Below are 24,050 nucleotides of genomic sequence, written 5' to 3' on the forward strand. Positions count from 1 at the left end.
AAACATAAAGATATAAAATAAAATTTTTTTGTGAAGAATCAACAACAAGTGGGACACAATTGTGAAATGGAATGAAATTAATTGGATGTGTCAAACGTTTTTAACAAATAAAAAACTGGAAAGTGGGTTGTGCAATATTATTCGGCCCCTTTACTTTCAGTGCAGCAAACTCACTCCAGAAGTTCAGTGAGGATCTCTGAATGATCCAATGTTGTCCCAAATGACTGATAATGATAAATAGAATCCACCTGTGTGTAATCAAGTCTCCGTATAAATGCTCCTGCTCTGTGATAGTCTCAGGGTTCTGTTCAAAGCGCAGAGAACATCATGAAGACCAAGGAACACACCAGGCAGGTCCGAGATACTGTTGTGGAGATGTTTAAAGCTGGATTTGGATATAAAAAGATTTCCCAAGCTTTAAACATCCCAAGGAGCACTGTGCAAGCAATCATATTGAAATGGAAGGAGTATCAGACCACTGCAAATCTACCAAGATCCGGCCGTCCCTCTAAACTTTCATCTCGAACAAGGAGAAGACGGATCAGAGATGCAGCCAAGAGGCCCATGATCACTCTGGATGAACTGCAGAGATCTGCAGCTGAGGTGGGAGAGTCTGTCCATAGGACAACAATCAGTCGTACACTGCACAAATCTGGCCTTTATGGAAGAGTGGCAAGAAGAAAGCCATTTCTCAAAGATATCCATAAAAAGACTCGTTTAAAGTTTGCCACAAGCCACCTGGGAGACACACCAAACATGTGGAAGAAGGTGCTCTGGTCAGATGAAACCATAATCGAACTGTTTGGCCACAATGCAAAACGATATGTTTGGTGTAAAAGCAACACAGCTCATCACCCTGAACACACCATCCCCACTGTCAAACATGGTGGTGGCAGCATTATGGTTTGGGCCTGCTTTTCGTCAGCAGGGACAGGGAAGATGGTCAAAATTGATGGGAAGATGGATGGGGCCAAATAGAGGACCATTCTGGAAGAAAACCTGTTGGAGTCTGCAAGAGACCTGAGACTGGGACGGAGATTTATCTTCCAACAAGACAATGATCCAAAACATAAAGCCAAATCTACAATGGAATGGTTCACAAATAAACGTATCCAGGTGTTGGAATGGCCAAGTCAAAGTCCAGACTAGAGGGCGACACGGGAGTGGATTTTCTCTCCTGTCCCATCCCGCTCCCACAGAAAAATGTCTTGTCCCATCCCAATCCCAGGCCAGCATAATGAAAAAAATCCTGTCCCGTCCCACTCATGGTAAATTGACTCCCACTCCCGTCCCGCTCCCATTCAGAACGACTCCCACTCCTGTGCCACTCCCATTTTTGTTTTCTTCATTTAGTCTTTTGGCAATTTCTTTCTTTGAAGGACCAGTTAGGTCCCTGTTTTTAGCTGTAGTAAAGGCCAGTTAAAGTAAAAAGAATAATAATGAAGAAATAATAAAATATTAAACAAGGAAACAGACCATGCCTATCTTAGTTGAATAAACAAAATGTACCTAGTTGTATTTTACTTATTTATTAAGTGACTGTTTCCTTTGAACAATGACATTACTTTTATGTTTCAAGTTGCTGAAACGAAAGAAAAATGCACCAAGTAAGAGAACTGTACTTGTTGAACAAAAGGCCAAAAAGGCATTACCTTCATAATTTAGAAACTGTACCTCAATGGTTCACAGCCCTGGTCCTCAGGGACCCCTTCTCTGCAAGTTTTAGATGTGTCTGCTCCAGAACACCTGATTTAAATTCCTATACAGGCATCAAGAATGGAGGGTCAAACTGGACAAAATTAATACAATAAAATCATCATTAAATAAATAAATGTTGTGAATGTCCCATAGGTGAAGTAAATGTAACATGAAAGAAATGTAACATTAAATGTGCCATTAAATTAAAGGTACCATTTATTTATTTAATACATCATTAGAAACAATAAATATACCATTATATCATGAAATGGACTATTATGCAATTAAATGTGCCACTGAATAATTAAGTATAATTTTAAAGACGACATGACGTAATTAGTGGTACACTTAATATTTAATGATGTATTAAATAAATTGTACATTTAATGGTACATTCAATTTTTTTCTATTTCACAACATATTTATTTAATATCTTCCCTTGATGAAGCCTTTCTATGAGGTCCGCGAGGGGACATGGGGAATTTTTTCTCTTTTGTGTCCCCACGCAATAGTCTTTGCGTTATTTCACAATACTCTGTGGGATAGTTTCCAAACCAGATAACTGCAAAATTGAAACAAACACTACACCCGTTTTGAGATTTATTAGGCCCGAGCAGGAAAACTGCAAAACTGCAAGGGCCTATTGTAATTGCTCGAATTCTTATTCTTTATTCTTTTTTCCGGGGACTTTTGGCGGGGCAATATGGGGACTTTGCCATGCCCCAAAACTCACCAAATTTTACCCAAAATTGTGAAATTTTTCGTTCTTTAATGTCGTCGTCAGTGGGCGTGGCAAAACCACTTAGCCACGCACCCAAACGTGAGATAGGCCGAACCGTAAGTCGTAGAGATCTGAAATTTGGCACAATGCTAGAACTCCTCAAACCAAGAAAAAAAGTATCTTGGGGGTATGCCCTAAAATGCACAGGAAGTCGGCCATTTTGGGTCAAAGGCCGATTTTTGCCCGTTTTTCACTTTTACTCACCTCGAACTTTAACAAACTCCTCCTAGGCATTTTGAGCTATTGGGTTCATATTTGGTCAACGTGCAGTTAAGGCATGGGGGATTAAAAGTTATCAAAATCGTGAGTTTTTGGCCATGTTTAGGGGGCGTGGCCGGGCCACGAACTTGGCGTTCGCGATGAAAGTTAAAAATTGCAATAACTTTCCCAAAAAAATTCCAAATCACACTAAAGTTGGCATGAAGGAGGACATTCGGGTTGCCGACAATCCTATGGGGTCATATTGTGACATCATCAAAGCCACGCCCCCTCAGAACCGGAAGTCACTTTTTTCACTTGGAAAGGTGCCTCTCTGACCCTCTTGACCCAATCTACTTGAAAGTGTTTCAGAGGACAGATAACTAGTGGGTCTAACTTCGTTTGAGGCACAGTGACTTTTCATAAAAGGGCGTGGCCATGGCGGCACGGCGAAGTCAGACGTCACGCCATGGCCATACGTTTGCCTCTAATTTCGACATAGATCATCTGATCTGCAACAAATTCAATGTGATTGATCTTTGTCCAGTCCCCAACCGAGATCTGATGACATATTCGGTGGGCGTGGCCTAATTCGTCCACAGCGCCCCCTACAAAATTAGAAAAAATCAGCCCCAAGCCATGCTTTTACCGAAGATTCTGAAATTTGGTACACATATGTAACTTCTCAGGACCTACAAAAACGTCTCTTGGAGCATTGGTCCAAACCCAACAGGAAGTTGGCGATTTTGGATTGAAGTTGCCATATGCGGGCTAGAAACGGTCAAAACTGGGTCACAGTTTTGACCGTTTCTAGCCCGCATATCTGAGCGAACTCCTCCTACAGCTTTTGACTTAGAGACTTGAAAATCACTCAGTATACTCTTAAGGGAATGGGGGTCAAAAGTTATCAAAAGCTTTTTGATACATGAAAGCGTGTGGGTGTGACCACGCCTCAAAATATGACTTCTCGCCATAAAACACTAAATTGATATAGCTTCTACAAGGAAAGTCACAGACAAATGAAACCTTCGGGGATTGATCTGCCTCTAGGCCTCAACAATATTCACTTGTCAGATGCTGACAAGTGTCCCGTTTTCCTTTACAGAATCAGTGTTTGATGTTCTTCACCTAATCAATGTGAAACTGTCCCAAGTAACAGATAACATGATGGTCTTAGACAGTCGCCAGTACTTACTGCTTTAGCTGGAGGGTGTGAATATGATGGCGTGGCGAATTCTGATGTCACGCCACGGCCACACGTTTGCCTCTAAATTACAATTGCATGGTCCGATTCACTCCAAAATGAATATGCTTGATCTTTGTCAGCTCTATTGGATTACATTTCAATTTGGATCAACAGCGCCCCCTAGGACACTTCAAGGGTTATATCTCCCTCATACATCATCGGATCCACTTGAAATTTAGTATACATGATCCTGAGTTAATGATGGACATTTTGACACAGTCAATTGATGATGTTGTTTTAGCCCCGTCCACAAACAAACAAGCAACTGCAGCGTCCTTCTGGAAGATCCGATTTACTCCAAATTTTCAATGCTTTTTGCCAGACCGAAACTCTGCATGACCGAAGATCATATGACATGTTGCTCAAAGTGCCACCTACTGGCGACGTGTTGAAGTGACGTGGTGTCATCGTATGTGGCGTGTGATGCCAGGCTCCTGCGGTCGCTCAACAGCCCGAGTTGCGCTGAGGGGTGCCAGGGCCTTCAAAGCTGCTTGCAGGTTTCTAGTTGAGTTTTATTTTGAAATCAGCATTAAATAAAATTATCTTCAATCAGGCTAAAAGACAGTTTTTATCCACAAGCTGTCAAACAAACTACTGAACTCTGGACCATAAAACTGCACGAAACCACATCTGTGACACTTTGTTTGCTTATTACTGCTGCATGATGTGTACTTTTTTTTGTACGCCATTAGTGTTTTTGTTTTTATCGTGATTTGAATGGTTCTTCTTATCCTAAGCATTTAATCGCATTATTTACTGCGTGTTAACCTGCATATGACAAATAAACCATATCAATGACATATCAGTGTTTGTTTAATGAGCAGTTTGTCATCTGTGCTGTTGTTCCAAAATGCCGAACGCAAAAGTATTGCGTGGAGACGCAAAAGTAATACATTTCCCCATGTCCCCTCACGGGCTTCCGTACCTTACCTCTTAAATCTTTAGAGCACATGCAGCAATTTTGTTGGTCAGATGAGACTTGACACATGTTGGTACTTTTGGTTTGATTAATGAAGAGATGCAGGACTGATTTAATCCAGAATCTGTCTTACAAGTGTCCCTTAATCACTGGTGAACTTGATTACGACTAAACACGTTTTACAAGCAGCAGACTGCGTGTTAAAACCGCTGCATTCAACTCTCCTGAAGTTCGGTCATATTTGCGACTTTCCTGTCAGCTCTATGAGTTTAATAGATAAGTCCTTATTTCTGACTTTACGTTACAAATCCAATTTTACCATGTCCAGTTCTCCACCTGCGTTTGCTCCCTCCATCCTGAACGCAGGTGGAAAACACCGAGCAGAAGCACTGTTGGCTTGTGGGTAGTGTAGTTCGTTTGATTCACATTATAGTATAGGCTTCTTGGAAAAAAACTACACAATGGCGGCATCGATTCAAGTTTTTTTTTCTTAAAATTTATAACAAAGTCTCAGTTTACATTTCCAAGGACAATTGATCCTAGTTTATTTTCCCTCCTATTGGTTAGCTCCCGCTCCCGTCTGCTCCCGTTCATTTTTTATCCTGTACCGTCCCAATCACGGGATCTTTACTGATGCTGTCTCCCGTCCCGCGGGTTTCCCGTGGGAATCCCGTGACCCGTGGGACTCCCGAAAAAATGTCAGCCTCTAGTCCAGACCTGAATCCAATCGAGAATCTGTGGAAAGAGCTGAATACTGCTGTTCACGAACGTTCTCCATCCAACCTCACTGAGCTCGAGCTGTTTTACAAGGAAGAATGGGCAAGAATTTCAGTCTCTTGATGTACAAAACTGATAGAGACATACCCCAAGCGACTTGCAGCTGTAATTGCAGCAAAGGGTGGCACTACAAAGTATTAACGCAAGGGGGCCGAATAATATTGCACGCCCCACTTTTCAGTTTTTTATTTGTTAAACAAGTTTGACACATCCAATAAATTTCATTCCACTTCACGATTGTGTCCCACTTGTTGATTCTTCACAAAAAATTTGAATTTTATATCTTTATGTTTGAAGCCTGAAATGTGGCAAGAGGTTGAAAAGTTCAAGGAGGCCGAATACTTTCACAAGGTACTGTAAGTGCATTTAAACAATAATAAAACAATAAGTCTCCATTTTAGAAATGCATATATTTTTCAGTTACAGGAGCCCTGCCTAAAAAAATGTGAGACTCCATCTGATTCTATACTTGATTAAAAAGTTACATGATTTACATATCAGAGTGACATTTTTAGGATTGAACATTTCTCATAAACACTGAACAATTGATGATCCAGCTGTGAGATTGTAACAGGAAAATCCCTGACCTTAGTAACATTAACTATCTTCAAATGCTTACATTTTCAGTTTGGCAATGGTGCATGAGTGCATGGCTAATTTTCTTCTCAATGTGGTTCACTGTGACGGATCAGGCACTGGATTGGATGTGGACTATGTACCCATGGAAATTATTAAATAAGCATCAGTGTTGGCAGAGATCAGCAGGAGAATGTTGCAAAAATAAGCTGCTCTCTGCAGCCATTGATACCTACAGAGTATGTGTGTAGGTGGATGACTAGAGAGTGAGGAGTGTGTGTCTGTGTGTGCATGCACGCCACTCATTAAACTCGTGGAATTTAGTACCAGAATTCCACTCACAGGACTGCCCTATGTCTTAATTGCACCAAGAAAGCACACAAACTGGCCACATGTTAACACTAAAGCATAAATAGGCTTGGCAGAGCAGACACTGCACCTACACCTCCTAAACACGCTCAGGCTCTTTCTCACTCATATTCACATCTCACATTAAACTTCTCAAGTGTGCTGTTTGATAAATCTCCCCCCTTAAGTCCATCATCCATAGATTACTCCAGTGCCACAAAAAAGCCGCTTTGAAGACCAAACCCATGCTTATTCTTCAGTGTGAAAACACAGTTGACGGTCTGTAGCTCAGCTGCCATTCTCATAGACATACCAAAATTATGCTTAAGAAGTTGTTGTTCCAAGTACTTGCTATGGATTTAAGAAATCTTAAGCGTATTTTTTTTCCACCTTGGAGGAACAAATAACTTTTATTTTTGCTGGTGATTAACAGTCTTATAATAACAATGGCTCTAATTATCACACTTTTTATGACATATTTTCAAATTTATTGGTAAAGATGCATAATAGGCCATAAAATAAATCAATATTTTATTGTTGTGGTGTAATCTTATGCTGAAAAATGAAATTCTACCTTCCATTAGATTGAAGTAATTGTTTTTAACAAAATCACATGTGCCACAATTATTGGCCCCCTTACTGTCAATACTTTGTATAGTGCTATTGTCAGGAGGGTATTTATTATTTTCCTTTAAGATAAGACTTAAGACTATTTGTCCTTGTCACTAGGTCATCCAGACTCCCGGGTTTTCTCTTGTGCTCTCTTCTCTTCACTTCACCCCACATGTTTTCTTAAGAATTAGTTATTATAGAATTTGGCATGATTTTGAATCTGATAAACTATTTCTGTGTTTAGCCATATGTTTTAAATAATAGTTTATCTGAGCCAGTGTATTTTAATTCCTGATAGTCCACAACATATTTATTTAAAGGGGACATATCATGCTAAATCCAATTTTTTGGCCCTTAAATACATTTTGTTGTGTACTTGGAGTCTGTAGAACTGCAGAAAAGTTTAATTTAGTCTCCCCAGGTGTTGCACAGATATCTTTATATTTTGTTTGGCTCATATTTTTTAATCTATTCAGTTTTCTCTGTACTCTATTACGTTTTTTGAACTGTTATGTCACAGTATTTCCTGCGGAACAGCTAAGCAAGGTCATGGACTTCCAGCTTTTGCGTATCCCCCATTTTTATTTCTTGCTGCGATTTTGTAGTCCGAGCTGAAGTGTGACAAAGGAGAATATTGATCCTATATCACCTTCCCATACATTTAACATTGCAGCATTCACAGTTTGATTAGCAAATAGGCCTTTTAAGAGTTTTTGTACATGGCAAAAAATTCCACATGTGAAAACTGCACATGTACACCATTGGTACAGAAAGAAATTACTGAATCAAATGTCACAGATCTAACTCATTTATACCATCACTTAATCTCACATTATGCTGTACACAGGGTTCACTCAGCTCAAAAAGCTAGATGGTTAAAACTGAAAGTGAAACTTAAGGCATTGCTTATCATCTCATTGATTATCTAATAATCAACTGACAATTTGGGGTTTCTTATAGAGAATTGAAATTTCATTCCCAGATAGTCAGTTGATCCTTTTAGATGAAAAAAAAGTAAAGTTTAACAAGAAAGTGACACCACGGAAAAGTAATTACCCGGTCATGACACAGCAGAACATTGTAAATTCCGCACTATTTATCCCAGTATACATGTAAAATTCAGAATGGCAGCACATTAGAAGTGACATACATGCTTCAAAGACATAACAGGTCTTGAGGTTTCACAAAATGCCCTTTATTTCCTCATATAACATGTATTTTTCAATATGCTATCATACAAGACAAGATAGGAAATAGAGCTTAGGTTTTTATGCCTTTTGATACCCAACTCCTTTCAGCTAAGGACTAACCATATCACTCTGGAAAACAATCTGCTCAGCACATCATGGAACCTCTAGTCAAAACCTGCAGATGTTATTCATGCCCACAACTCTGCAGAGGGTAACAATGACGGTTGTCACCAGCTGCTGTCATTGAGTTATGCCGTAGGATTCATTCAAGCGATAAGAGCTTCCTTTGAGGAAAAATAATAAACACAAACTTGTTAGCAATGACTACACCTTCAAAATGAAATATTCCCCAGTCATATCTACTACTGAGCTATTCATGAAAGGAGGTCATATGCCATATTATGGCTGAAGACTTTTGCAGACAACTTGTACAAAATGTTACAGTACAGTTTTAAACATTTTTCATTAATGATTAGTGCTTATTTGATAACTCTGGTTCCAGATGGTTTCAGTAATATATGGAAAAAAAACTAGTGGTGGTCTTTTCAAGGTAATACACAATACCTGAGCTGCTTGTCCAAGACTTATATGCTTCTTCCTGTGGTGGAAACTACAGATTACTTCTACTATTTTAAACACTTCTGTTACGCCTTCATGGTACCTTCGCCAACTAAAGTCACAATGTAGAGCTGGACCAGTAAGAGGTTTGTGGCCGACTTTCAGTGAGTTTTTATAATGCCCTTCACCTGCCAATACTAACAGTAGCTGAGTGTCATTGCTCTCTTTTTATTTTAAGAACTTTGTTTGGGATTATGTTTACTAAACAGTGGGGGGTGATATCGAAGAGGAATAATTTATAGGAAAAAACCCAATGAACACAACAATACAGATGAGAAAAAAAGATACTTGAAATTGTGTAAATTGAATGTTTAAAATTTGGATGCAACTCTTTTTCATAATAAGAGGACACAGGAAAGAAACAAGTCAGTCAAATGATTAAAAAAATGTGGGCACTATTTTAAAATCTTTCCATAATGTAACGGTTCTCAGTTCTTTTTAACATTTGTTTTTTAATTTACCAGTTTAAGAATAATTGCAAACATCCATTTTTTCAATGTAATGTTTGATGTTAATTTTTGGGGCCGAATTTCATGGTATGAATATAGACTCTGGCCAAAGTAATTATCAAAACAATTAGTGAGTAATGAGTAAATAATAAATAAATGCACGTTATTATAAATACGAGCACCAGTATGTAAGTGTGTACTACAAAGTGTTTATAAAAATCTGTAAAGACTGTGAAAGATACTGAGTTTGTCCTCAGCTTTAGGAGCCGAGGGAACGAAATGGAGTGTGTCAGAGACCAGTTCTTGTAAAATTAACAGCATTTTATTGAAATGTATCCAAACATCTATATTATTGTTTGGCGTCTAGTTTAACTTTAAAAATGAATAGTTTTCAGATGTCTAAAACAGATTTTAAGATATGTATTAGGGCTCTACAAATTTAAATGTTTAAACAGTGATTAGCAGTAAAAATGAGTGTGCTGAGAACAAATTTAGAATCTCCTAGTTATAAATACATTATTCTAAAGCATAGGAAATGGGTAGATCCAAGACTTTTTATGTTTTTCTGTTGTGGTTTTGTTGTCATTTCTGTACACTCGGGTGACTTTTTTTTAACAAACAGCAATTAAACTCATTTGCCCTAGAGAAATTTACATTCATGCTAAACAAGTAATTTCTTTTCTTGTAAAAACCAACTCAACTTTGTCTCAGATGAATTTCAGAAAGCCATTTGTTGTCAGTTTGCAGTCTGTTGCAAGCTGAATTCAAGCATACAGCTTGGATGCTTGTTGGATAGAAATGTGTTTTTTCCATGTACTAGTATAGCACAACTTCATATTTACTGCTGTTCTCTCAAAGTTAGCTATAGTAAGATATACAGAGAACGCTTTTATTATTACTACAATGTTACAACAAAAACTAAAGTTGTTTAACATCAGTTCAGTTATTTATTTTTTTATTCAGTTTACATAGTTATTGTTGACCTTATTTCTATGTGTTGGTGCAGCATAGCTTTTCCAGCATTTTGGATCTGAATCCCATGGACAGTGTAGACATATATTTTTTTAAAGATGGAGAAAGCAATATCGGTTAAAAAACAATCAGAGTAGAGTAACTTGGATTTAAGATTTCCATAAGGCTCACATCATTTCCCAATTCAGCCCATTCCATAACTGACTGGGGCTGAATCTCGAAAGTATAAAACAAAGCATCTTTGATGTCAGATGTTCAGGCTTCCTGGTATCTGCTGAAGTCATGTTCAGGTCAATCCCTTCTCCAATTAAGAAAAACAAGTATAGTGTCGAAAAGCTGAACGCAGGTGGCGAAAGACTGGACTCCAGGTTCACTATATTATCTATAAAGAGAGACTATACAGATATAACCTACAACTGAAAAATGCAAAGGAATCTTTCTTTTCTGAGATCATCAGCAAAAACATTAACAATGCTCGTGCATTATTTGCCACGGTCGACAGGTTAACAAACCCTCCTGTAACTGTAGCATCTGAACTCCACTTTACCAGGGCCTGCAATGAATTTGCTAAATTCTTTACTGAAAAAACCCAAAAGATCAGAAGGGCAGTCAGCACATCCACATCAAATCCAGTACCAATGCTGTCTCTAACTAGAACTGATTTTGACACAATTTCCCAATTTCACCAAATAAACTACAAAAACTTAGAAGAAATCGTACAGCAACTAAGGTCTTCTTCCTGCTGTCTCGATGTTTTACCCACAGTTTTCCTTAAGAAAGCTTTGCCTGTAATAACATTTGATTTAACAGACATAGTAAACACGTCCCTTTTGTCAGGTGTTTTCCCCCAGGCCCTAATAACAGCAATTATCAAACCTCTATTGAAAAAGAGCAATTTGGACAAGCTGCTACTACAGAACTACAGGCCTATATCAAACCTCCCCTTCATCAGTAAGATTATTGATTATTGTGTTTCAGCAGTTAAACAACTTCCTAACAATGACCAACTACTTCAATGTCTTCCAGTCAGGCTTCCATGCTCACCACAGTACAGAGACTGCTCTTGTCAAGGTGTTCAATGACATCCGTATAAATGCAGACTGTGCTGGTATTATTGGACCTTAGTGCAGCATTCGACACTGTTGATCACTCCATTTTATTAGAGCGCCTGGAAAACTGGGTCGGCCTTTCTGGTACGGCACTCAGCTGGATTAAATCCTACTTGAAGGACAAGGACTTTCTTGTGTCAGTAGGTAACTTTACATTAGAGAGCACACAAATCACATGTGGCGTTCCCCAAGGGTCCATCTGAGGGCCCCTCCTGTTCAATATCTACATGCTCCCCCTAACTCAGATTTTCATAAACAACAACGTAAGTTAACATAACTATGCAGACGACGCACAGCTATACGTTACGATGTCACCATGAACCCATTCAAGCGCTGGGTAAATGCTTAGAAGAAATCAATGCATGGATGGGCCAAAAATGTCTTCAGCTGAATCAAAACAAAACTGAAGTAATAATCTTTGGACCAAAGTAATAGCGTTTAAAAGTTAGTACACAGCGTCAGTTAATACAGCTATAAACCACCAGTCAGTCTCGAAACCTGGGTACTACACCCATGGACTCAGACCTGAGCCTTCAGAGGCACATAAAGACAGTAACAAGGTCGGCCTTCTATCACCTAAAGAACATCTCCAGGATTAAAGGACTAATGTCTCAGCAGGACCTTGAAAAACTAATTCATGCATTCATATTTAGTAGAATTGATTACTGCAACGGTGTCTTCACAGGTCTGCCTTAAAAGTCGATCAGACAGCTGCAGTTGATCCAGAAAGCTGCTGCCCACGTCCTCACTAGAACTAAGAAAGTGGAGCACATCACCCCGGTTCTAAAGTCCCTACACTGGCTCCCTGTAGCTCAGAGAATACTTTAAAATATTTCTTTTAGTCTATAAGTCACTGAATGGCTTTGCACCAAACTACATTACAGACCTGTTGTCAGTGTATCAACCACCCAGACCTCTCAGGTCTTCTGGCTCAAATCTACTCTGCAGAACCAGAACCAAACACGGAGAAGCAGCTTTTAGTTCTTATGCTCCACTAATTTGGAATAGACTCCCAGAAAACTGTAAAAGTGCCGAAACCCTAAGTTGCTTTAAATCAAGATTAAAAACGTATTTGTTTAGAGTGGCCTTTGACTGTGCCATCTAAGCATAATTAGTTACATTTTCAGTCCAATTTTCTCTTCATTTTCTTATCCATCATTCTATTCTCTTTATTATTTTTTTTAATTACCTCTGTTGTTTGATTTTATCATTTGATTTTTTTTCTGTCTGTATCTGTGTTTATTTTCTTTGTGATTGTATTGTAATTGCATGTACAGCGCATTGAGTGTCTCGTTGCTGAAAAGCGCTATATAAATAAACTCACCTTACCTTACCTTCTACTTCTAGAGACTCTAGGAACCACTAGTAAACAGGCAGTCTGAGAACGAAGTGCTCTGTTAGGAATATATGGACCAATCTCTGATGTATGATGGAGCTAGATCATTTAATTGCATTTTGTGGACATCCTGATAGTAAAGAATTACAATAGTCCAGACTTGAAGTAACAAATACATGGACTAGTTTTTCAGCGTCAGTCCTGGATAGGATATTTCTAATTTTGGCAATGTTCCGGAGATGAAAGAAGGAAATTCTAGAAACTTGTTTAATATGGGATTTGAATGACATGTCCTGACCAAAAATAACATCAAGGTTTTTACTTTATTACCAGAGGTCAATTTAATGCTGTCTACATTAACTGATTGAGTAAGCAGTTTCTTTTTCAAAGATTCCGATCCAAAAACGACAACTTCTGTTTTGTCTGAATTTGGAAGCAGAAAATTTATTTTTATGTCTTCAAGACATTCCTGTGAGTTATTTAACTGGTTGGGATTATTAGGATTTATAGATAAATAAAGCTGAGTATCATCAGCATAACAGTGAAAATGTATCCTATGCTGCCTGATAAATTTACCTATTAGAAGCAAATATATGTAAAAAGGATTAGCCCAAGCACTGAACCTTGTGGTACCCCTCAATTAACCCTTGAGTTTCAAGATGATTCATCATCATTACATGAACAAACAGGAATCTGTCAGACTAATAAGATTTAAACCAATCTAGTGTTGTTCTCCTACAGCATGTTCCAGCCTTTCTAAGAGAATATTGTGATTGACTGTATCAAATGCAGCACTGAGATCTACAAGAACAAGTACAGACACAAGTCCATTATCTAAGGCCATAAGAATATTATTAATAACTTTCACTAGTGCTGTTTCCATGCTACGATGAGCCCTCAATTCAATTCAATTCAATTAAGTTTTATTTATATAGCGCCAATTCACAACACATGTTGTCTAAAGGCACTTCACAACGGTCAGGTACATACATTCCAATTAATCCTAACCATTGAACAGTGCAGTCAGAGTTAGTTATTTATTCAAATTGGATAAAAAGTTTTTCTGTCTAAGGAAACGCAGCAGATTGCATCCAGTCAGTGACTTGCGGCATTCACTCCTCCCGGATGAGCATGTAGAGACAGTGGACAGTCACTGGCGTTGACTTTGCAGCAATCCCTCATACTGTGCATGCATGTAGCGACAGCGGAGAGGAAAAACTCCCTTTTAACAGGAAGAAACCTCCAGCAGAACCAGGCTCAGTGTGAGCGGCCATCTGCCACGACCGACTGGGGGTTTGAGAGAACAGAGCAGAGACACAAAGAGAACAAAGAAGCACTGATCCAGGAGTACTTTCTATGGTAAGGAAAAGTAAATGTTAATAGATGTTGCTCCTTTAGTCATTTCACCTACAACGAAAGAACAGATAAACTCTGAGGCAGTTTTCAAGGTTAGAGTCTGAAAGAGAGCATGTAGAGTTAGTTACAGTTGAGCTCAGTCAATCGCCATGTCTAGGAGAGAGAAAGGGTTAAACACTAAAAGACAGGGCTATGTGGATCATGAGTAGAGGGTGAGCATTAAGTTGTTGCCAACAGAAGCTCGGATGATTTCCCTCTCCAGAAAGGTGTCACAGGTAGACACAGAGCCAGGCCCGATGTAGCTTCTAGGAAGAGAAAAGAGAGAACAATGTTAAAAGCTGAAATAACAGCAAATAATGCAAAATTGGAGAGTAGTGTGAGAATGTAGCGAAGAGGGTGAAAGTGGTCATTATGTCCTCCAGCAGCCTAAGAAAGCAGCATAACTACACAGATAGTTTCAGTTCCGATTATTTAGTTAAACAGCGCTTATTTACAACAATGTCATCTCAAGGCACCCCACAAAGGGTCCCACTGATGGTCATTGTTATACTAAAAACCATTGGAAAAGAGAAGGGGTCATACAGATAGCAGAAATGGAGGGTGTGTTTGCACCCCAACCATAACTGAGCCAGTTTAGGCTAAACCTGACTGCCCCTTACTCCAACCAACAGGGATGGAGGAAGGCTCCCTCCCTGATAACCTAAGCCACTCTAACTATAAGCTTTATCAAAAAGGAAAGTTTTAAGCCTAGCCTTAAAAGTAGACAGGGTGTCTGCCTCACGGACCAAAACTGGGAGCTGGTTCCACAGGAGAGGAGCCTGATAACTAAAGGATCTGCCTCCCATTCTACTTCTAGAGACTCTAGGAACCACCAGTAAACCTGCAGTCTGAGAACGAAGTGCCCTGTTAGGAACATATGGAGCAATCAGATCTCTGATGTATGATGGAGCTAGATCATTAAGGGCTTTATATGTGAAGAGGAGAATTTTAAATTCTATTCTGTATTTAACAGGGAGCCAATGAAGGGAAGCTAAAATAGGAGAAATATGATCTCTCTTTTTAATTTTCATCAGAACTCTTGCTGCGGCATTCTGAATCAGCTGAAGGCTTTTAACTGCATTTAGTGGACATCCTGATAGTAAAGAATTACAATAGTCCAGCCTTGAAGTAACAAATGCATGGACTAGTTTTTCAGCGTCACTCCTGGATAGGATATTTCTAATTTTGGCAATGTTCTGGAGGTGAAAGAAGGAAATACTAGAAACCTGTTTAATATGGGATTTAAATGATGTGTCCTGGTCAAAAGTAACACCAAGGTTTTTTACTTTATTACCGGAGGTCAATTTAATGCCATCCAGGTTAAGTGATTGACTAAGCAGTTTCTTTTTTAAAGAGTCCGGTCCAAAGACGACAACTTCTGTCTTGTCTGAATTTAGAAGCAAAACATTTTAAGTTATCAAAGTTTTTATATCTTCAAGACATGCTTGTAGTGTATCTAACTGGTTGGGCTCTTCAGGATTTATGGATGAGTAAAGTTGAGTATCATCAGCGTAACAGTGAAAATTTATCCTATGCTGCCTGATAATTTGACCTATTAGAAGCATATAAATAGTAAAGAGAATTGGCCGAAGTGTTGAACCCTGTGGTACTCCACAATTAACCCTGGAGTTTAAAGATGATTTATTATTTACATGAACAAACTGGAATCTGTCAGACAGATAAGATTTAAACCAGCCTAGCGCTGTTCCCCTGATCCCTACAGCATATTCCAGCCTTTTTAAGATAATATTATGGTCGACTGTATCAAATGCAGCACTGAGATCTAACAGAACCAGTACAGACTCAAGTTCATTATCTGAGGCCATAAGAATATCATTACTGACTTTCAGCAGAGCTGTTTCAGTGCTACGATGAGCTCTGAAGCCTGACTGAAGTTCTTCAAACAGGTCATTGCTGTGTAAATGCTCACACATTTGATTAGCAACTATTTTCTCAAGAATTTTAGATAAGAATTGAAGATTGGATATACAGGGGTTGGACAATGAAACTGAAACACCTGGTTTTAGACCACAATAATTTATTAGTATGGTGTAAGGCCTCCTTTTGCGGCCAATACAGCGTCAATTTGTCTTGGGAATGACATATACAAGTCCTGCACAGTGCTCAGAGGGATTTTAAGCCATTCTTCTTGGAGGATAGTGGCCAGGTCACTACGTGATACTGGTGGAGGAAAACGTTTCCTGACTCGCTCCTCCAAAACACCCCAAAGTGGCTCAGTAATATTTAGATCTGGTGACTGTGCAGGCCATGGGAGATGTTCAACTTCACTTTCATGTTCATCAAACCAATCTTTCACCAGTCTTGCTGTGTGTATTGGTGCATTGTCATCCAGATACATGGCACCGCCTTCAGGATACAATGTTTGAACCATTGGATGCACATGGTCTTCAAGAATGGTTGGGTAGTTCTTGGCAGTGACTCGCCCATCTAGCACAAGTTTTGGGCCAAGGGAATGCCATGATATGGCAGCCCAAATCATCACTGATCCACCCCCATGCTTCACTCTGGGCATGCAACAGTCTGGGTGGTACGCTTCTTTGGGGCTTCTCCACACCGTAACTCTCCCGGATATGGGGAAAACAGTAAAGGTGGACTCATCAGAGAACAATACATGTTTCACATTGTCCACAGCCCAAGAATTGCGCTCCTTGCAACATTGAAACCGACGATTGGCATTGGCATGAGTTACCAAAGGTTTGGCTATAGCAGCCCGGCCGTGTATATTGACCCTGTGGAGCTCCCGATGGACAGTTCTGGTGGAAACAAGAGAGTTGAGGTGCACATTTAATTCTGCCGTGATTTAGGCAGCCGTGGTTTTATGTTTTTTGGATACAATCCGGGTTAGCACCCGAACATCCCTTTCAGACAGCTTCCTCTTGCGTCCACAATTAATCCTGTTGGATGTGGTTCATCCTTCTTGGTGGTATGCTGACATTACCCTGGATACCATGGCTCTTGATACATCACAAAGACTTGCTGTCTTGGTCACAGATGCGCCAGCAAGACATGCACCAACAATTTGTCCTCTTTTGAACTCTGGTATGTCACCCATAATGTTGTGTGCATTTCAGTATTATGAGCAAAACTGTGCTCTTACCCTGCTAATTGAACCTTCACATTCTACTCTTCCTGGTGCTATGTGCAATCAATGAAGACTGGCTATCAGGCTGGTCCAATTTAGTGATGAAACCTCCCACACTAAAATGACAGGAGTTTCAGTTTCATTGTCCAACCCCTGTAGGTCTGTAATTTACTAAGTCATCTCGATTAAGCGAAGGTTTCTTAAGTAAAGGTATAATTAGAGCTAACTTAAAAGCCTGTGGTACATATCAATTTACTAAAGATAGATTAATCATATCTACCATGGGGATGGTAATCAGAGGGAACATTTCCTTAAATAATTTGGTTGGGATTGGGTCTAACATACAAGTTGAAGGTTTAGATGAAGCTAATATTTCTGATAACTCAGGAGCTTCACAGGATCAAAACGGTCCAAACACAAATCAGGTTCTGCAGTTATTTCCAATGTTGTCTCACTTGCTGAGGATGATGTAATCATATTCGGGAGTATGTCAAAGATTTTCTTTTTAATAGAATCAATTTAATTTAAGAAGAATCCCATAAAGTAATGACTGCTAAGAGCTAAGGGAAAGGATGGCTCAACAGAGCTATGACTCTGTAAGTTTAGCAACTGTACTAAAGAGAAACCTAGGATTATTCTTGTTCTCTTCTATTAATGATGAGAAATAAGCTGTTCTGGCTTGGCGAAGTGTCTTTTTATACAACAGTAGGCAAATTTTCCAGATTAAGTAGGAATCCTCTAGATGTGTAGAGCGCCATTTTCTCTACAATTTTCTAACCTTGTGCTTTAAAGTATGCAGCTCTGAATTAAACCAAGGAGCTAGCCTCCTATGAATGATTACCTTCTTTTTCAAGGGGGCTGCATTGTCTAATGCATCACGCAATGATGAAGAAACACTATGAACAAAAGAATCAATTTGTGAAGGGGCAGAAACAGAATTATTGCCCTCCACTGTGCTTTTCAGTGATAATGAGGAAGTTAAAAGTGGAACAGATTCTTTAAAGGTTGTTACAGCATCACCTGATAATGATCTACTATAATGAAATGTTCTTTCACGTGTGTAGTACTCAATTAAATTAAACTCAAAGGTTATTAAGAAATGGTCAGACAGGACAGGGTTATGAGAAAATATTGTTATGTCTTTACACTCAATGCCATATGTCAGCACAAAGTCCAGAGAATGAAGACAAAGGTGGGTAGGTTTGTTAATGTTTTGAGCAAATCCAATTGAGTCTAAGATAGCATTAAACGCTATTTTTAGGCTACCACTTTCAGCGTCAACATGAATGTTAAAATCCCCCACTATAATAACTTTATCTGTATTTCACACTAAATCAGATAAAAGGTCTGAAAACTGATCTAAAAATTGAGAGTAAGGGCCTGTTGAACGGTAGAAAACAACAAACAGAAGTGGTTTTAGTGCTTTGCAATTTGGATGAGGAAAACTAAGGATTAAATATTCAAAAGAGTTGTAGCTATTGATTGGTCTGGGACTAATCAATAAGTCGGACTGAAAGATGGTTGCTACTCCTCCTCCTCGCCCAGTATTTCGAGGAATATGAAAATTTAAATAATTAGTAGGAATTGACTCATTTATAGTAACATAATCCTCTTGCTGCAGCCAGGTTTCTGTGAGGCAAAATAAATCAATCTGATTGTCACAAATCAGGTCACTAACTAGCAATGTCTTTGAAGAGAGAGATCTTATGTTCAGTAGGCCACATGTAATTGTTTTATTTTTATTTTCGGTCTGAGTTGTGTTTATTTTTATGAGATTTTCCTGATTTCCTCCTTTTAGATTATTTTTCAACCTATTCAATTTTGGCCGTGGGCGAGAAACACTCTTAACAGGGTAATGGGTGGGTAGCAGTACAGAAGCTGCAGAGAGGAGTATTAAACTACAACCCTGCTTCCTGGTCTGAACCCTAATTCGGCCAGATTCCTAGAAAGAAAAGCTGCTCCATCCAAAGTGGGATGGATGCCGTCTCTCCGGATCAGACCAGGTTTCCCCCAAAATGCCAGTTATCAATGGCTAAACATGTCATCACTGGTCTGATCGGGGAGGGGACCAGAGAAAATTACGGAGTCCGACATTGTTTTGGCAAACTTACACACCGAAGCAACACTAACTTTGGTGACCTCCGATTGACGTAACCGGGTGTCATTACCGTCAGCGTGAATAACAATCTTACTGTATTTACGCTTATCCTTAGCCAGCAGTTTCAGGTATGATTTGATGTCGCCCGTTCTAGCCCCTGGCAGACATTTGACTATGGTTGCTGGTGTCTCTAGTGCCACGTTTCTGACTATGGAGCTGCCAATTACCAGAGTTGGCTTCTCAGCGGGTGTGTTGCTGAGCGGGGAAAATCTGTTAGAAACGCAGACGGGTTGGTAGTGACCTGTGGGCTGGGATCTAGGACTATGCTTTCTATGTACCGTCAACCAGACGGCCTGAGGCCCGGCTGCGTGGGCTCTGCTGAAGGACTGCTATGAGGAGCTACCCTCAGTGGCTCCGCGCTGGCCATGGGGCCTCTGCTATCTGCTGGTTTTTCAACAGCGCGGAGCCGACCCTCCAATTCCGACATCCTCGCCTCCAAAGCTACAAAAATGCTATATTTATTACACGTACCATTATCACTAAAGGAGGCAGAGGAGTAACTGAACATCTGACACAGAGAGGAGGAGACTCAGAGAGAAACAGCAGAACGGGTAGCCATAGTGGAGCTAACGCTAAGCTAGCGACCCCTTACCATTACTAGAAAAACCATGTAAGACATGGAGAGTCCTCAAACGTTAAATACAGCAACAGAAAGTATGTGTTTTAACGTGCTTATGTATTATAACAAGTAAGAGATATCACAGTAGAGAGAAATCAGATCAAACGAGAGAGCCTTCACACACCAAACAATTCACCAAGTGCAACAACGAAAACAGGAAGTGACGTTACCCAGAGCTCCAGCCGACTCTCATAACCAGCATGGAAAATGGAAATATTAAAGCAACCCTCAAGGCTTGGAACTTATGAAGCTTGTTCAGTCAAGCATATCTCAGTATGTCAATAAGATTCAGGAATAAAGGTACTGATTTAAAATATTAATACTGCAAGAAAATCACTATTCTAGTTCAAAGCTCAAAATTTTGTATGAGCTAATGGAAATGTTCTGAAAGACAAGATAATTAATAGGGATACACTGGGTGTGCTTCCGATCTTGGAGTACAATACATTATATTTTATTGTCTTTATTATAGTATTTTGTATCAAAGGTTATTCTTGGATATCTCACGAGAAATGTCTTTGTTATAGAATAAAACAGCTTTGGGTGGATTTAAATACAGAGATAAATGTTTTTCCACACAGATGAGAGAAAACACTAAAACAGAAGAACACCTGCCCATTTTCTTTTGCCACCAACTAATGGGTTGGGTTCTGATCTCCATAGAGGCAAACAGACCTTGGACAGAATGATGGATGTTTCTTTTTTTTTATTATTTACAACTCTGCATAACATGACAAAAAGTGTCACATTGTATTTAAAGTTAGACGACATCTCCCTGCTGTCCGTGGTGGTGGAAGCAGGGATGGTGGGCCGCTAAAGAACTCATATTTGTCATGTTTCAATAATTAAACACACAATCTTGTAAGAAGAACCCTTTGTTGTCTTGTAACCGACTCCAAGGCAATCTAACTTACAGGCATCCCAGCGGCACTGGGTGCATTAAGGATTCGCTCTCCTCCAGCTGAAAATTGAGCGAGTCACCCATGCATGATGATGTCTTCATACTGAGTTCAGTGTGAGGTCTGATGGAAAAAAAATAAATAGCTTCTCATCTACAATATTTAAATAATTCCATGTAAACTGATATGTTCTAACAAGGATGGTGTTAGATATAAACAGAGTGCCTTGTTTACCATAGATTGTTTTAAATATGTATTTTGTCCCCTTAGGCTGTGTGCTTTCAGGGTGTGCGTATGTATTACAATTCAGTTCTTGTAAAAATTTGCCAGGATGTGAGGTGGATTAACAAAGGGAGCACAACACAAAGAGATGCTTTACTTATTAGAAAATGACTTGATATTATACCCAGAGGGAGAAGATACTGTTGTCAGGATACAAAAAAATTGTATTCATTAATACCAACAAAAATACTAGCCTTTTTAAAAGTGAAAAAAAAAAAGGTTTTTGAAGGCGTAAGACTCTTTCTAATAAACATTACAAATTAAAATTAGCAATTGTATGGAAATATTTTAATTTCTCCTAATAGTGCTAAACCAATAAAAGATAAGCACATCAGCAGCCATTTTGATGAAAAAAAATACAAAGAATTTAAAAGTGCTCGTTTCCTGTATTACAAAACAATGTACAAAATAACACTTGCTCAAAGTGTTAATATCCTTAATGGAAGTGTGTACCTTGGATTCATTTGAACAGATCATTGGAAAAAGCATTTTTTTAAGAATCAGTGTAAGGAGAGTCAACTAGAGCCAGCCAGGTAGGTTGACACAAGTTCTGACCAGCTTTTTTTAGTTGACTTTTGTGACCTGTAGTCTTGGTTTAAAAAAAAAAAAAACAATACGACAAAAAGAAGTGTGTGTCAGGCTGTGTGTCAGGCTGTAAAGCCAGGAGCACCCCCAAAGAAAAACCATAAGGTGTTCCGGACCTGGTTGTGGAGGCAGCCTGCCCACGGGCTCCTCCAGGATCAGGCAAAGAAGTGGAGGCAGCCCACTCACGGGCTCCTCCCGGATCAGGCGAGGAAGTGGAGGCAGCCCACTCACGGGCTCCTCCCGGATCAGGCGAGGAAGTGGAGGCAGCCCACTCACGGGCTCCTCCCGGATCAGGCGAGGAAGTGGAGGCAGCCCACTCACGGGCTCCTCCCGGATCAGGCGAGGAAGTGGAGGCAGCCCACTCACGGGCTCCTCCCGGATCAGGCGAGGAAGTGTAGGCAGCCCACTCACAGGCTCCTCCCGGATCAGGCGAGGTTCTGAATTGCAATCATGATGTCATTAGGTGTGATTTACAAAGAATGTTGTGTTATTGTATGTGTTGTCTTGGTAGTTTTAAGCTTCACCATGAATTATATACATACTGAAAAAACAGAAAGCTTTTACAAAAGTGCTTCAAAGCAACAAGGTTTTTACAACAAACAAAGAAAAGCTCACAAGTGAGGTTCACTTTAGAAATGGCAACAAAACTAGTTTGGGTTAACAAACATTTTTCCCAAAAGTAAACAAGTCAAGTGCAAACATTTGAAAAGGTATCCTAGCAAAGAGAGGCGAGCTGCCATGCCCGCTGACCATGACATCCACAATGAAGGCATTCAGAGTTATGTAGTACAGTAACCACCCCCCATCAATGAAAAACTGTGTTGTAATGAATCTCAATTCTATGTGGAATTATCTAGAACAGATGTATTTATTCAAATTATTTGAGATGGTGGGGCATTGCTAGATTTTGCCCTTGAGCATTAAAGGAAGCAAATGCCAACTTTAGGTTAGCCAGCTGTGATATTCTCATAGTGCTTACAAACTTTTTACATTTGTATACCAATCTGTCACTGTCACTTTCTACAGAGTTCCCAAAATGCTTCAAAATAAAAGACTGATATATAAATGCAGGTAATTGAACTTGAAGCACCCACCTTTATATGTGGAGTTCATGACTTAAAATATACTACAGAGAGTTAAAAGCTGACATCTACCAGGTAATTTTTTGCAAGACAGGCTACTCACTGACAAGGGATATATGGTCATGTATTAATCACAAGATCCCATTAGAAAGCTAGTTCTTACATTGTAAATAGGAAACATGCAGCCTAGTATTCCTACATGTGTTTCCAACCACATTCTGACATTCTTTCATTGAAGTTTCACATTACTAAAACTTCTTTGAATTTAAACATCAACACACACAATCATACAAATTCTAGAATCGCCACTGCAGATATTAAACAGTGACTTCGTATTGCTTTACAATAAAGGCACTTTCTGGATCAGTTCTTGTCATCTCTGCAGCTCAGTGAGCTAAATCTCCCCTAAACAAGAGCCACTTTGTAACATATTTCACACTTGACTCCCTAGTAAATAAAGTACGAGAGTTAATTCAGGTTCAATTGCCAATTTCTTCTGAGGACTTATCATAAGCCCTAAAAATGATTACAATTTCAACCGAATTTACTAATGAAGCTCAAGCTCCATGTCAAATTGAGTTACAGCACCAGATGACTGTAGGATTTAAACTGAGAGTACCAAAGGTCACCCACCCAGTGGCACAGTTTTAGAGGAGTACATTATCGCCTTCGTGCTACTGCTGAATAATAAAAGTAAGCTAATTATTCTTCCTAAAGCTGTGTGTGGTTTAAGTCCGCTTGCAGATCTGCCTACTGGCTCTGCTGGCCTTTTTTCTATAAATTCTATGCCTTGAAAAATAATTTACACCCCCGTGTATGTCTGTACTACATGTGCTACAAATACACAAACTCTAATCTGTTTTGTTAGAATTTTATGTGATAGACCAAGACAAATATGTGCAATGTTAAAATTAAAAGGAAATATATCAAAGTCTTTAAATTATTGTACAAATAACAATCTGAAAAATGTGGGATCTCCTTACATATACAGCCTAATTTACTTGAAAACCTTTACATAAAAGACACTGCAAACATTTAGCCTTAAATGTCACCCAACTGAAAGAGTCAAAGTGTGTGTCATTTAATCTCATTATTTCA

The 24,050-nt window shown here is 39.3% G+C and overlaps 1 protein-coding gene across 2 annotated transcripts in view; it reads left to right on the forward strand.

The window, feature by feature from the left end:
- The window catches only part of gfra4a (GDNF family receptor alpha 4a), a 308,249-nt gene that overhangs the window by 64,371 nt on the left and 219,828 nt on the right, over window positions 1–24,050 (forward strand). The window lies entirely within an intron of this gene.

The sequence above is a fragment of the Girardinichthys multiradiatus genome, chromosome 19 (genome assembly GCF_021462225.1).
Source record: "Girardinichthys multiradiatus isolate DD_20200921_A chromosome 19, DD_fGirMul_XY1, whole genome shotgun sequence".
NCBI classification, from domain to species: domain Eukaryota; kingdom Metazoa; phylum Chordata; class Actinopteri; order Cyprinodontiformes; family Goodeidae; genus Girardinichthys; species Girardinichthys multiradiatus.